Raw genomic sequence first — 15,726 nt, forward strand, 5'->3', positions numbered from 1 at the left:
AGCCCCGTGGTGACCGCAACTCACCTCCCGCCAGGCTCCCTCCCGCCCCGCCAGCCTTTACCAAAATGGCGGCGATGGCTACACTCGGCCCAGTCCCCCGCCGCCAGCCTTTACCAAGATGGTGGCGATCGCGGGGCGGTGCCTAGCTCAGCCTTGGCTGGGCAACAGAGGCACAGGCTTCCAGGCCTGCAAAAATGGCGAAAGGTAGGAAAATTATAGAGGTTAGAGAAAAGATTGACAAATTAATTAACTTTTTTTAAAAAACAATTTGTGTATTAAAAGCAACTTTTTTTTGCTGGAAATCTAGATTTGAAAAGAAACACGCAGAAAGTGGGAAAAAAAATAAACTTACGAATCAAGATGGCTGACACTCGCCTCAGTTCAGAATGATAAGGCCCGCCCACACACGAACCGATTGGTCAACCATCAGGTCACTGAACTGTAGGATTGGTCAATCATCACATCACTCAACTCTAGGATGGCCTGCCCGCACACACAATGAACACGCCCCCACTCGATGCTAATGAGCGCATAATGAGCGGAAGTTTGAACGTTTTTTGGATACCGTCGGCACAATTTTTGTCCGACCAAAAAGTAAATATGCCTACAAGAGTCCCCTAATGATGAGCGTTCTTTTGATATAACATATGTGTAGGTAAGCTCTATAACTTTTGATTGTATAGCCGGACAGACAGAGAGACATACTGTTTTATCTATATATACTAGCTGAAGTGCCCGGCGGTGCCGAGGCTTTTTCGAGGGAATGTTGTTGTTGGAAGAGAGAGAGAGAGAGCGACTGGGGGGAAGAGAGAGCGCGACTGGGGGGAAGAGAGAGAGCGACTGGGGGGAAGAGAGAGAGGGGAGGGGGGAGGGGAGGAGGGGGAGGGGGGGAGGGGAGGGGGAGGGGGGGGAGGGTGGGGGGGAAGGGAGGGAAGGGAGAAAGGGAGGGCGGGGCGGAGGGAGGGAGGGAGGGGCGGGGGACCCCCCCGAGGGTCGCGGCCCCCCCGAGGGTCGCGCCCCCCCCGAGGGTCGCGCCCCCCCCGAGGGTCGCGGCCCCCCCTCCCGAGGTGAAGACCGCCGATTGCGCGCGCAGCAGGAGCTGAGACGTGGCGTCTCTCTCTGGCTCGGCCGGCGGGCCCGGTTGCCAGGGTAACCGTGACGCTGACCAAGCCCCGCCCCCCGGCCGAGCCAGAGAGAGAGACGCCGCGTCTCAGCTGCTCCTGCTGCGCGCGCCCCCCCCCGCCCCCCCCCGGAGGGTCGCGGCCCCCCCCCCGCCCCCCCCCCGAGGTGAAGACCACCGATTGCGGCTGTGCGAGACAGCCGGGGGGCCGGTTGCCAGGGTGACGCTTGACGCTGAGCAAGCCCCGCCCCCCGGCTGAGCCAGAGAGAGACGCCGCGTCTCAGCTCCTGCTGCGCGCGCACCCTAGCGGCGCTGGGCTGAGGCTCGGCCCTCCAGCCTTCGAGTGGGGCCGGGAGGTGCCTAGCTCGGGCGTGGGTGCGGAGGAGACGCCGAGGCTTCTAGGCCTACCTGGAAAAACGGGGAAAGGTAGGAAAATTAATGAGATTAGATAAGTTAATTACTTTCTAAACCATTTTTTTAAAAACAATATGTGTTTTAAAAGCAACGTTTTTTTTTTAAGACGCAGAAAGCGGGAAAAAGAAAGGAAAAGTTTGGAATCAAGATGGCGGCGACTCACCTCGGTTCAGAACGATAAGGCCCGGCCACACACGCACCGATTGGCCCGGCGGCACACGCCAGCAACTCGGCGTACGATTGGTCGAGCTCGAGGTCACTCTGTCGGTAATGAGCGGATAATGAGATGCTAATGAGCGGAACGTTGAAGGTTTTTGCGATACCGCGGACGGGATTTTAGCCCGGCCGAAACGTAAATACGCTTAAAACCGTCTCGGAAGCGTAAGCTTTCTTTGGAGTTCTCAATCTGCTGCCGGGCAACATTTCTACCTTTTAATACCTTGCAAGATGAAAGTGAAAGGACTTATAAAACGTTTTTGGTAAATATGTTATTTTTAAGAGATACTAATTTTTTCGAAGCTGCATGAGCAGATTTTGAGCTGGAAGGAGCTGAAGCAATGGCTGCCCGATGCTTGAGTTCAAAAGCATTAGTCCCGCCCACACACACACCACCGATTGGTCAACCATCAGGGGACTGAACTGTAGGATTGGTCAATCCTGACGGCACAGGATTGGTCGAACCTTGACGTCAGTCAATCAATGCTAATTAGCAGATAATGAGCATAATTTTGAAGGTTTTTTGCATAACGCGCGAACAATTTTCGTCCGACCGAAAAGTAAATACGCTTACAACCGTCCCGGAAGCGTAAGCTTTCTTGGGACGTAATGCGCGGGCAGGTACGCCCTATAACTTTCGAACGTATAGCCGGACAGACGAAACGTAAGGAACCGCTTTAGATCGATAGATAGATTGATTTAAACCCTTCATGATTTTTACCGCCTATCAAATCTCATCTTGGCCTTCTCTGCTCTCAGGAGAACAACCCAGCTTCTCCAGTCTATCCACGGAACTGTCATCCCTCATCCCTGGAACCATTCTAGTAAATATCTCTGCACCCTCTCCAAAGCCTTCACATCCTTCCTAAAGTGTGCTGCCCAGAATTGGACACAATATTGCCCTGGGGCTGAACTCGTGTTTTATAAAGGTTTAGCATAACTTCCTGGCTTTTGTACTCTCTGCCTCTATTTATAAAGCCCAGGACCCCATGAGCTTTATTAACTGCTTTGTTAACCTGTCCTGCCACCTTTAAAGAATTGAGCACAAGCTCCCTTGTAGCACCCACTTTAAAATTACACCATTTAGCAGGTATTTTCTCTCCTCATCCAAGCAAAATGTATCAGCTCACACTTTTCTGCATTGAATTTTATCTACACTCCTTTTACAGGGTTTTAGAAGTGGAACATTTACAGACAGGAAGCTCAGACCAAACATCACGTCAAGAACAGACAGAGTCGCTCGATTCACCAGGACCTGATTCAATCGCTCCTCCAATCTGCTGGCACCCCAGAGAGTTCACACTGATGAGAGACCTTTTAAATGTTCTGAGTGTGGGAAGAGCTTCAAAATCTACAAGTACCCAAAGAGACACCAGTGGCTACACACTGGGGAGAGCCCGTTCACCGGCCCCGTGTGTGGAAGGGATTCACTCAGTCATCCGCTCCGATGATACACCAGAAAATTCACACTAGGGAGAGACCTTTAACCCACTCCGTGTGTGGGCAGGGATTAATTGCACCCTCCGTGCTGCTGAGACACCAGCGTGTCCACACCGATGTGAGACCGTTGACCTGCTCCGTGTTTTTGAAGCGATTCTCTCATTCTGCCACCCTCCTGAGACACCAGTTTGTTCACAGTGATGAGAGACCGATTAAATGTTCTGACTGGAAAGAGATTTAAAAGGTCCCAGGATCTGAAGAGACACCAGCTGGAGAGAGCAGGAGAGATTCTGTTCTCCTGCTCTGTGTGTGGGAAGGGATTCACTCGGTCCTCGAATCTGCTGGCACACCAACGAGTTCACACTGGGGAGAGGCTGGTGAAACAGTCCGACTGTGGGAAAAGCTTTCAAATGTCCCAGGAGCTGAAGGGACACCAGCTGGAGAGAGCAGGAAAGAGGCCTTTCACCTGCTGCGTGTGTGGGAAGGGATTCGCTCAGTCATCCGACCTACTGAGACACCAGCAACTTCACACTGATGAGAGACCGTTTACATGTTCTGTCTGTGGGATGAGCTTTAAAAGCTCCAGGAATCTGAGCGGACACCAGCGAGTTCACACTGATGAGAGACCGTTCACCTGCTCCGTGTGTGGGAAGGGATTCACTCAGCCATCCCAACTACTGAAACACCAGCGATATCACACTGATGAGAGACCGTTTAACTGTTCTGCCTGTGGGAAGAGCTTTAAAACCTCTGAGGATCTGAAGCAACACCAGCGAGTTCACTCCGATCAGAGGCCATTTACATGTTCTGTCTGTGGGATGAGCTTTAAAAGCTCCAGGAATCTGAGCGGACACCAGCAAGTTCACTCCAATCAGAGGCCATTTACATGTTCTGTCTGTGGGATGAGCTTTAAAAGCTCCAGGAATCTGAGCGGACACCAGCAAGTTCACACTGGGGAGAGGCCATTCACCTGCTCTGTGTGTGGGAAGAGATTCACTCAGTCATCAAGCCTGGTGAGACACCAGGGAGCTCACACTGGGGAGAGGCCATTCACCTGCTCTGTGTGTGGGAAGGGATTCACTCAGTCATCCCACCTACTGAAACACCAGCAATATCACACTGATGAGAGACTATTTAAATGTTCTGTCTGTGGGATGAGCTTTAAAACCTCTGAAGATCTGAAGCAACACCAGCGAGTTCACTCCGCTCAGAGACCATTTACATGTTCTGTCTGTGGGATGAGCTTCAAAAGCTCCAGTAATCTGAATGGACACCAGCGAGTTCACACTGGGGAGAGACCGTTCACCTGCTCTGTGTGTGGGAAGGGATTCACTCGGTCCTTGAATCTGCGGAAACACCAGCGAGTTCACAATGTTCTGTAGCGCAGGGCCCTGGAGACAGCTGGGGTGACATGAACATGGAATGGATGAATGTTTTATAAATTCTTGTACTGCTGTTTAATCTTTAAGATTGTTGTGCTGATGATTCCCTTTGTTTCACTGTTCATAGAAACATAGAAGATAGGAGCAGGAGTAGGCCATTCGGCCCCTCGAGACTGCTCCGCCATTCAATGAGATCATGGGTGATCATCCAAATTCAGTACCCTGTCCCTGCTTTCTCCCCATATCCCTTGATCCCTTTAGCCTTAAGAAATATATCTAACTCCTTCTTGAATATATTTAATGAATTGACCTCTACTGCCTTCTGTGGTAGAGAATTCCACAGGTTCACCACTCTCTGGGTGAAAAAATTCCTCCTCATTTCAGTCCTAAATGGCTTACCCCTTATCCTTAGATGGTGTTACATAGAATGTACAGCACAGAAACAGGCCACTCGGCCCAACTGGTCCATGCCAGTGTTTATGCCCCACACCCACCCTATTTCAATTAACCCGATCAACATCTCCTCCCATTCCTTTCTCCCTTGTGTGGCTTCCCCATAAATCCATCTGTGCTGTTCACCTCAACTACTCCCTGTGGTAGCGAGCTCCCCATTCTCACCATTCTCTGGGTAAAACATTTTCTTCTGAATTCCCTCCTGGATTTATTAGTGACTTTTATATTTATGGCCCCATAAATATGATGAGATTCTGTTAAGCTGACCAGTATGTTGTTGTACTTTGTCTTTTTCTGATGAATCAAACATTACTGAGCCCCTGTACCCGTGTTATGGGATGAAGTGCCAGACAAGTGAAGGCACAACGTCTGGGTGTGAATCTGATAATAACCTCACGGACCGTATAGGTGTGATAACCAGACGGACTTGTGGTTATAGTCTGGTCACAGATGGACTAAATTCCCTGAGTTAGCAGGAGTTCAGGAGGCGGTCAACAGACGGGTCCAAACAATCCCATTTCCTGAGCGGTAACCAAGCTTGTGTATAAGAACAGGCCACTTAAGCCGTTGTCAGTTGGAACAGACTCGAGAAGATCGCGCGTGAATCCACTGTACTTCTATTCTCCAGATTGAGGGAATTATCACCCGATCTGTGTTATGCAGCGCTCTTAATAAAGCCTGGAGAGACAATTTGTGTTCTTGTGAGCTTGATTATCTGGTATCCGAAACCCTGGGACTCCCAATCATTAGAGTCAACCTCAGTGTGTGGAAAGGGATTCCCTGGTGTATCCCACCCGCTGACACACCAGAGTGTCCACAGTGTGACTGCGGTGGGTCGATTCCACTGTTTCCGATGCCTTTAATCACATCCAGGACTGAACCATGTTAATTCAGGCAACTGAGGCTTGTTAATGTTAAAAGCCCCCAATAACTGTAGCTGGATTTAAAGATTATTCCCTGTTCTCTCAGTACTCGTGAGCAGAGAGAAGCTGATGTTAGAGAATCATAGAGCACAGTAGGATGCCTTTTGGCCCATCATGCTGCTGCTGGCTCTCTGAAAGAGCGATGCAATTAGTCCCACTGCCCTGCTCTTTCCCCACAGCCCTGCAAATTTCTGCCTTTAGTATATGTCCAATTCCCTTTTGAAAGTTACTATTGAATCTGCTTCCACCTCCCATTCAGACAGTGCATTCCAGATCATCACAATTCGCTGTGTAAAAAATGTCTCCTCATTTCCTCTCCCGATTCTTTTGCCAATGATCTGAAATTTGTGTCTTCTCATTACCGACCCTCCTGCCAGTGACAACAGCTTCTCTTTGTTTGCGCGATCAAAACCCCTCATAATTTTGAGCACCTCGATCACAGCTCCACTTAACCGTCTCTGCTCCGTTGAGACGGGCTTCACTTGGCCAGTGCTGGGACTAGAGTCCTGGCGGATCATATAACTCGGACTGTAGAGAGGGCTTTAAACTAACTAGTGGGGGGGAGGTTCCTAGAGAGCAAATAATAAAAATGACAACAGAGAAGGTCATAGACTTAGGTAGCAGTGGGGAAATTAAAAACCAGAGCGTGTCAGGAAGGGGCAGAAGGTATCGAGTAAAAGGTAAAGTAATAAAAAGGGCAAAAGCAGGAACTAAGTGTCACAAAACATATTTGAAAGTTCTCTATCTGAATGCACGTAGCATTCGTAACAAAATAGACGACTTAATGGCACAAATAACTACATATGGGTATGATCTTGTGGCCATTACAGAAACATGGCTGCAGGGTGACAATGCCTGGGAATTAAACATACCAGGTTATTTAACGATCAGGAAGGACAGGCAGGAAGGAAGGGGAGGTGGGGTGGCTGTTACGTCCGTGAATAATTGAGACACGGACAGCAGGAGTGAACAAAATAAGTCTTTACTGGTGGAAGTCAATAGTGAAACTAAAAACACAGAGGCTCACTAGCGCCTTTTATACAGGGGCGGTCACTGCCGGTACTGCAGTCTGAGACCAGTTATTCTCTTAAAGGTACATACACAGCAATTCCTCCCCTTTTAGATAAACAGTACATAACATTCATTTAACAACTAAATGATAGCTAATTACAATCACAATTACTGTTGCAAGATACATTGGTTAAGTTTAAGCAATTATAAGTTCAGTCTTTGAGGAGGCTTCCTGATTCTGTCTGGATAACGCCTCTTTGGGGTATCAGGTTCTTCTGGCAATGTTGAGTCGGGATCAATGTCGTTGTTTGGTTCATCTGCTTCCAATATCACCGGTTCTGCGGTAGCTGCAATTGGAACGTCGATTTCATTACCAGCTGTATCAGATCGTGGTGTGGCGTTGACGTTTTCCAGTGACTCTAGAATCTGGTCAGCATGGTGTCTTACAATGCTCTCCCCAACGTCCACGGTATACATGAGAGGTCCTTGCCGTGTACAAATCGTTCCTGGCTGCCATTTCTCAGTGCGGTAGTCCCGGGCCAAAACTGGTTGACCTATCTTAAAACTCCTGGTCGGCCTTCCATTCATATTCTGAAACTGCCTGTTCTCCACATCTCTTCGGATGTTTGGCTTAACCAAATCCAAGCGGCATCGTAGTCTTCGATTGAAGAACATCATGGCTGGAGTTTGGTTGGTAACCGCATGTGTCGCATTCCGGTAGGCAAACAAGAAGTTGTCCACCTTGTGTTGTAGGAGTATATCTTCATTACACATTGCCTTGATAGCCTTCTTGAATGTTTGGACAAACCTCTTGGCCAATCCATTAGTGGCTGGATGATATGGGGCAGATGTGTAATGCTTAACACCATTGTTCTTTAAGAACCTCCGGAACTCTTCAGACACAAACTGTGGTCCATTGTCAGAGCAAATCTGTTCAGGCAGCCCATTCCTGGCGAATATTGTTCGTAAAACTGTGATAGTTTTTTCCGTGGTGGTTGAGAACATTTTTATTACCTCTGGCCACTTTGAATGTGCATCCACCGCAATTAAAAACATCGAGTCCATGAAGGGACCAGCAAAATCAATGTGCACCCTTTGCCATGGAGATGAGGGCCACTCCCATGGATGCAGAGGAGCTTGTGGTGGGGCGTTTTGGACCTTCTGGCATCCTGCACAGCTCTTGGTCATCTCTTCGATTTCTCTATTGATTCCCGGCCACCACACAAACGCTCTGGCTAAGCTCTTCATTTTTACCCCACCCAGATGACCCTCATGAAGCTCATTGAGCACTCTATCCGTCAACTTAGGTGGAATTACTACTCTGGATCCACACATCAAGGTTCCTCTGCACACTGACAGCTGTTCTCTTCTCGGCGAGAATGCTGGCAGCAGTGGTTCGCCATGTGCTGGCCATCCCTTCACCGTTAAATCATAGACCTGTGATAGTGTCGGGTCATTCCATGTTTCCTTTCCTATGTTTGCATTCATCACAGGGAGACATTCGACTATGGTCGAGTGGAATAACTCCATTGGATCCACTGCAAGGGCTTCTTCTTCCACCGTCGGCAACGGTAGACGTGACAATCCATCAGCATTTCCATGCTGTTTAGTTCCTTTGTACTCAATGTCATATTGGTGTGCCCCTAGGAAAAGGGACCATCTCTGCAGCCATTGTGCTGTCATTATCGGTACGCCCTTCTGAGGGTTGAAAATGGAGACGAAGTTGATGATCGGTTAGTAGAGTAAATTTTTGACCGCGCAGATAGTGATTGAACTTCTTCACCCCCCACACTAGGCTGAGGGCCTCTCTGTCAATCTGGGCATAGTTACGCTCGGCAGAAGTTAACAAGCGTGACGCAAAAGCTATCGCCCTCTCCAAACCATCAAGGAATTTATGTGATAGTACCGCCCCAATGCCGTAGGGAGATGCATCACATGCCAGCCTGATTGGCAGTGCTGGGTTGTAGTGAGCCAATACTTCCTTCGAAGTGATTAAGTCCTTACTCTTCTGAAAAGCACGTTTACAATCATCGCTCCATTTCCATGCTACCCCCATTCGTAGCAGAGCATTCAGTGGGTGCAGAATTGTCGACAAATTCGGCAAAAACTTATGATAGTAATTCACCAACCCGAGGAATGACCTCAGTTGCGACACATTTTCAGGCGCTGGGGCCTTGACAACCGCTTCAATTTTGTCAGGGGACTTATGTAACCCCTTTTCATCAATCACGTGGCCACAATACGATATCTGTTTCTTAAAAAATTTGCACTTGGGGCGGTTGGCTCGCAACCCATGTTCCCGTAGTCTAGTGAGCACCTGTTCTAGGTTGTTAAGGTGTTCACTGTCATCTTCACCTGTTACAAGGATGTCGTCCAAGTAACACTGAGTCCCCGGAATCCCTTGCAGGACTTGTTCCATCGCTCTTTGCCATATCGCCGGAGCCGATGCTACTCCGAATACCAATCGATGATACTGGTAAAGACCTTTGTGAGTGTTTATCGTGAGATACTTCCTAAAGGACTCTTCAACCTCCATCTGCAAATATGCTTGTGCTAGGTCAATTTTTGTAAAACGCTTCCCTCCAGACAGTGAGGCGAAGATGTCTTCTATCCTTGGAAGAGGATATTGTACTGTGTGAAGGACAGGGTTCACCGTCACCTTGAAATCCCCACAGATGCAAATCTTCCTTGGCTCTCCGGACTTATTGCTTAACGTTTTCTTCATGACAGGAACGATGGGTGTCGCCCACTCGCTCCAGTGGACCTTAGACAACACACCCGCCTTCTCCAGATTCTCCAGCTCTACCTCGACGGCTGGGCGAATTGCATATGGTACCGGTCTTGCTTTGAAAAACTTGGGAACTGCATTCTCTTCTATTTTTAACGAGGCGGTTACGCCTTTAAGCGTGCCCAGTTCTTGTTGAAATACCTCTTTGGCGTTAGCTAAGATTGTTGACAAATCGTCCAGGAGTGACGTCGTCATCTTTTTTACCGTCCACCGTCATTGCATCAATGGAATGCCAATCCAAGTTTATCTTCCTGATCCATTCCCGCCCCAATAACGGCAGTATGTAGAGATACAATTTCCGTATTTTCTTGCCATTGTATTCGACAGGCACCCTTATTTGTCCCCTGGGGTATACTTTTTGCCCCGTATACGTCATCAAGATGATGGATGTCTCTCTCAAGGGTATGTGTGAAAATAGCCGCTCGTAGTCTCGTCGATTCATTACGGTTAGCGCTGATCCTGTATCCAATTCCATTTTAACTTGGGACCCTGCTATCGTGAGAGTGACCCAAATGGTTCGGTGATCCTCTTTTGCGATTACATTGTGAAGTTTGAGACAGCTTAGTCTCCTGTTTCCGGATTCACTATCGCTCATCTGGTCTTTGGAACTACTGTCTGTCATCTTTTGTACTTTCTTGTACGGTTCCTTAGTAACCTTTTTGTTGTCGCTGGTCTTCTTCCCAGACCTACAAACTCGTGCAATGTGTCCAATCTTCCCGCATTGTCTGCATATTTTGTCTTTGGACCAGCAGTCCTTCTGGTCATGGTTAGTTCTGCCACAGCGATAACATTTTGCAAATCCCCGTGTCATTTCGTGGGTGCCGTATTCCTGTGGTTTTTGTTGAATTTCTGCAGCTTCCCTGGCTGCTGCTTCATACGATACTGCCACGCTGAAAGCCTGATCTAGCGTCAGCTCTTTTTCTGCGAGTAACGTCTTCTGTGTTCCTTCACTCAGGAGTCCACAGACAAATTTGTCCCGTAGGGTATCTGCCAGTCCTGCTCTGAACTGGCAGTGCTTTGATAGCTTGCGCAGTTCCGTAAGATACTCAGCATTGCTCTCATCTTTGTGCTGAGTTCTCCTGTGGAATTTAAATCTTTCTGCTATCAACAGCGGTGCAGGGTTTAAGTGCTCCTGTAGAACAGCAACAATTTCGTTAAAACTCTTCGCCTTCAGTTTGGTTGGAGTAATCAGATCCCGCAATAGGCCGTACGTTCTAGCGCCCATTAAGTTTAACAGTATCGATGCCTTTTTCCCCTCCGCTATATCGTTTGCCTCGAAATATACCTCTACTCTTTCCACATACGTGGTCCAGTCCTCTAATGTATTATCAAAAGCAGTGATACAGCCAGTCTTCAGCATCTTGCAAATCTAAAATGGCACCTCCCGCGCTTTGCCTTCTTCTCTGATTTAACAAAATAGCGCCTCCCGCGCTTTGTCTTCTTCCCCGCTGTTGTTAGCGCTGCTTTCCACGGTTTCCTGCGCGTTAAATATTAATTCGTTTTCTTTTATTTTCTTCCCGACGTGGAGCAGACCCTCTGGGACACTTCCCTCCCTCTTCTGAGGTCCGAACGCTGCCCGGCTTTGAAACACCGGCCGCGCCCTGTGTGCTCCACCCTCTCTCTCTCTCCTTGCTTCCCGACTCGCTGCCCGGCCCCGTTGAAAGGCCACCCGATCGAGCCTCAGCCTGCCGCAGCCCAGGAAGGATCAGAGCACTACCTGCCACCAGCCTGATTAGCTGGGAAACCACGGACCGAGGAACCCAGCCTGGCTCTGGAAAGTCGCTCCTGCAAAGCCTTGAACCCGATGATTGACGGTCGACGCCCGTTTTTCGAGTTTCAATGGCCTCTATTTTTTTTCTTTCTTCTGGCTCCGACCTTCAACAACGTCGTCGGAGCTGCTGCTGAGTTGCAGGTAAGTTTGTTTCTTTGCTCGTCGCCAGTGTTAAGTCCGTGAATGATTTAGACACGGACTAGCAGGAGAGAAAACAAACAGATGTTTACTGGTGGAAGTCCATAACGAATCTAAACAACAGAGGCTCTCTAGCGCCTTTTATACAGGGGTGGTCACTGCCGGTACTGCAGTCTGAGACCAGTTATTCTCTTAAAGGTACATACACAACAGTTAGAGTCTCGCTTGTTGGAGATGGTCATTGCCTGGCACTTGTGTGGTGCGAATGTTACTTGCCACTTGTCAGCCCAAGTCTGAATGTTGTCCAGGTCTTGCTGCATATGGACACGGACTGCGTCAGTATCTGATGAGCCTCGAATGGTGCTGAACAGTGTGCAATCATCAGCGAACATCCCCACTTCTGACCTTATGATGGAGGGAAGGTCATTGATGAAACAGCTGAAGATGGTTGGGCCCAGGACACTGCCCTGAGGAACTCCTGCAGTGATGTCATGTGATTGAGATGAATGACCTCCAACAACCACAGCCAACTTCCTTTGTGCTAGGTATGATTCCAACCAATGGAGAGTTTTCCCCCTTGATTCCCATTGACTTCAGTTTTGCTAGGGCTCCTTGATGCCACACTCGATCAAATGCTGCCTTGATGTCAAGGGCAGTCACTCTCACCTCACCTCTTGAGTTCAGCTCTTTTGTCCATGTTTGGACCAAGGCTGTAATGAGGTCAGGAGCTGAGTGGCCCTGGCGGAACCCAAACTGGGCGTCAGTTAGCAGGTTATTGCTGAGTAAGTGCCGCTTGATAGCACTGTCGACGACACATTCCATCACATGGCTGATCATCGAAATTCAGTACCCTGTCCCTGCCTTCTCCCCATATCCCTTGATCCCTTTAGCCTTAAGAAATATATCCAACTCCTTCTTGAATATATTTAATGAATTGGCCTCCACTGCCTTCTGTGGTAGAGAATTCCACAGGTTCACCACTCTCTGGGTGAAGAAATTCCTCCTCATCTCTGTCCTAAAAGGCTTACTCCTTTTCCTTAGAATGTGACCCCTGGTTCTGGACTCGCCAGCCATCGGGAACATCCTTCCTGCATCCAGTCTGTCTAGTCCTGTTAGAATTTTATAAGTTTCAATGAGATCCCCTCATTCTTCTAAACTCCAGTGAGCATAAGCCCAATCGACCCAATCTCTCCTCATACGTCATTCCTGCCATCCCAGGTATCAGTCTGGTGAATATTCGCTGCACTCCCTCCATGGCAAGAACATCCTTCCTCGGATAAGACGACCAAAACTGCACACAATACTCAAGGTGTGGTCTTGCCAAGGCCCTGTACAACTGCAGCAAGACATCCTTGTTCTTGTACATGAACCCTCTCGCTACAAAGGCCAACATACCATTTGCCTTCTTAATCTGCATGCTTACCTTCAGCGACTGGTGCACAAGGACACCCAGGTCTCATTGCACTTCCCCTTCTCCCAATCTATTGCCGTTTAGATAATAATCTTCCTTCCTGTTTTTGCCACCAAAGTGGATAACCTCACATTTATCCACATTATACTGCATCTGCCATGCTTCTGCCCAATCACCCAACCTGTCCAAATCATACTGGAGTTTCTTGGCATCCTCCTCACAGCACACACACCCACCCAGCTTTGTGTCATCTGCAAACTTGGAGATATTACATCTAGTTCCCTCGTCTAGATCATTTATATATATTGTGAATAGCTGGGGTCCTAGGACCGATCCCTGCAGTACCCCACTAGTCACTGCCTGCCACTCGGAAAAAGAGCCGTTTATTCCAACTCTTTGCTTCCTGTCTGCCAACTAGTTCTTTATCCAAGTCAGTACCTTGCCCCCAATCCCATGTGCCTTAACTTTACACGCTAATCTCTTATGCGGGACCTTATAGAAAGCCTTCTGAAAGTCCAAATACACCACATCCACTGGTTCTCCCTTATCTATTGTACCAGTTACATCCTCAAAAAATTCCAGTAGATTAGTCAAGCACGATTTACCTTTTGTAAATCGATGTTGACTTTGTCCGATCCTGTCACTGTTTTCCAAGTGCTCTGCTATTACATCTTTTATAATGGACTCTAGCACTTTCCCCACTACCGATGTCAGGCTTACCAGTCTATAATTTCCCGTTTTCTCTCTACCACATTTTTTGAATAGTGGGGTAACATTAGCTACCCTCCAATCCATGGGAACTGTTCCAGAGTCTATCAAATTTTGGAAGATGACCAGTAATTCTGTCCCTCTAGTGCTACTTGTCTCTCCCAGTCCTCTCTGCACCTTGTTTCTCCTCTCTAATGTTTCATCCTGGTGCCCATCCCCCTGTCAAATTAATTTAAACCCTCCCCCACAGCACTAGTTAACCGTCCCATGAGGACATTGGTCCCAGCTCTGTTGAGGTGCAACCCGTCCACCTTGGACAGGTCCCTCCTGCCCCAGAACTGGTCCCTCCTGCCCCAGGAATCTGAAGCCCTGCAATATTTCTCTTTCAGGTACTTCTCCAATTCCCTTTTGAAAGCGGTGATTGAATCTGCCTCCACCACCCTTTCAGGCAGTGCATTCCAGATCCTAACCACTCGCTGCATCAAAAAGTTTTTCCTCATGTCGCCTTTGGTTCTTTTGTCAATCAGCTTAAATCTGTGTCCTCTGGTTCTCGACCCCTCTGCCAATTGGAAGAGTTTCTCTCTATCTACTCTGTCCAGACCCCTCTTGATTTTGAACACCTCTATCAAATCTCCTCTCAATCTTCTCTGCTCCAAGGAGAACAACCCCAGCTTCTCCAGTCTATCAATGTAACTGAAGTCTCTCATCCCTGGAATCATTCTCGTAAATCTTTTCTGCACCCTCTCTAAGGCCTTCACATCCTTCCTAAAGTGCGGTGCCCAGGATTGGACACAATACTCCAGTTGAGGCTGAACTAGTGTTTTATACAGGTTCATCATAATTTCACGCTTTTGTACTTTATACCTCTATTCATGAAGCCCAGGTTCCCATAGGCTTTTTTAACTGCTTTCTCAACCTGCCCTGCCACCTTCAACGATTTGTGCATATATACCCCCAGCTCTCTCTGTTCATGCACCCACTTTAGGATTGTACCCTTTAGTTTAGATTTCCTCTCCTCATTCTTTCTACCAAAATGTATCACTTCACATATTTCTGCATTAAATTTAATCTGCCACGTGTCCGCCCATTCCACCAGCCTGTCTATGTCCACTTGAAGTCTATCACTATCTTCCTCACTGTTCACTATACTTCCAAGTTCTGTGTCATCTGCAAATTTTGAAATTGTGCCTTGTACACCCACATCCAAGTCATTAATATATATCAAGAAAAGCAGTGGCCCTAGAACCGACCCCTGGGGAACACCACTGTGTACCTTCCTCCAGTCTGAAAAACAACCGTTCACCACTACTCACTGTTTCCTGTCACTTAGCCAATTCCCTATCCATTCAGCCACTGTCCCTTTTACTCCATGGGCTTCAACTTTGCTGGTAAACCTATTATGTGGCACTTTGTCGAACGCCTTTTGGAAATCCATGCACACCACGTCAACCGCATTGCCCTCATCAACCCTCTCTGTTACCTCATCAAAAAACTCGATCAAGTTGGTTAAACACTATTTACCTTTAATTAATCCACACTTGTCCAAGTGATTGTTAATTTTGTCCCTGATTAATGTTTCTAAAAGTTTCCCCACTACCGAGGTTAAACTGACTGGCCTGTAGTTGCTGGTTTTTTTTATCTGTCTTCACAGTAGAAGACACACAAAGCATACCACAAATGGTGGGGATCCAAGGGCCTAATCAGGGTGAGGAACATAAGAACATAAGTAGGAGCAGGAGTAGGCCATACGGTCCCTCGAGCCTGCTCTGCCATTCAATAGGATCATGGCTGATCCGAACCTAGACTCACGTCCACTTCCCTGCCCGCTCCCCGTAACCCCTAATTCCCTTATCAGCTAGGAAACTGTCTATCTCCATTTTAAATTTATTTAATGTCGCAGCTTCCACAGCTATCTGAGGTAGCAAATTCCATAGATTTACTACCCTCTCAG

This window comes from Somniosus microcephalus, unplaced genomic scaffold (assembly GCF_052327205.1).
Source record: "Somniosus microcephalus isolate GS21.2 unplaced genomic scaffold, FLI_Smic_1.0 scaffold217, whole genome shotgun sequence".
In the NCBI taxonomy this organism is placed as follows: domain Eukaryota; kingdom Metazoa; phylum Chordata; class Chondrichthyes; order Squaliformes; family Somniosidae; genus Somniosus; species Somniosus microcephalus.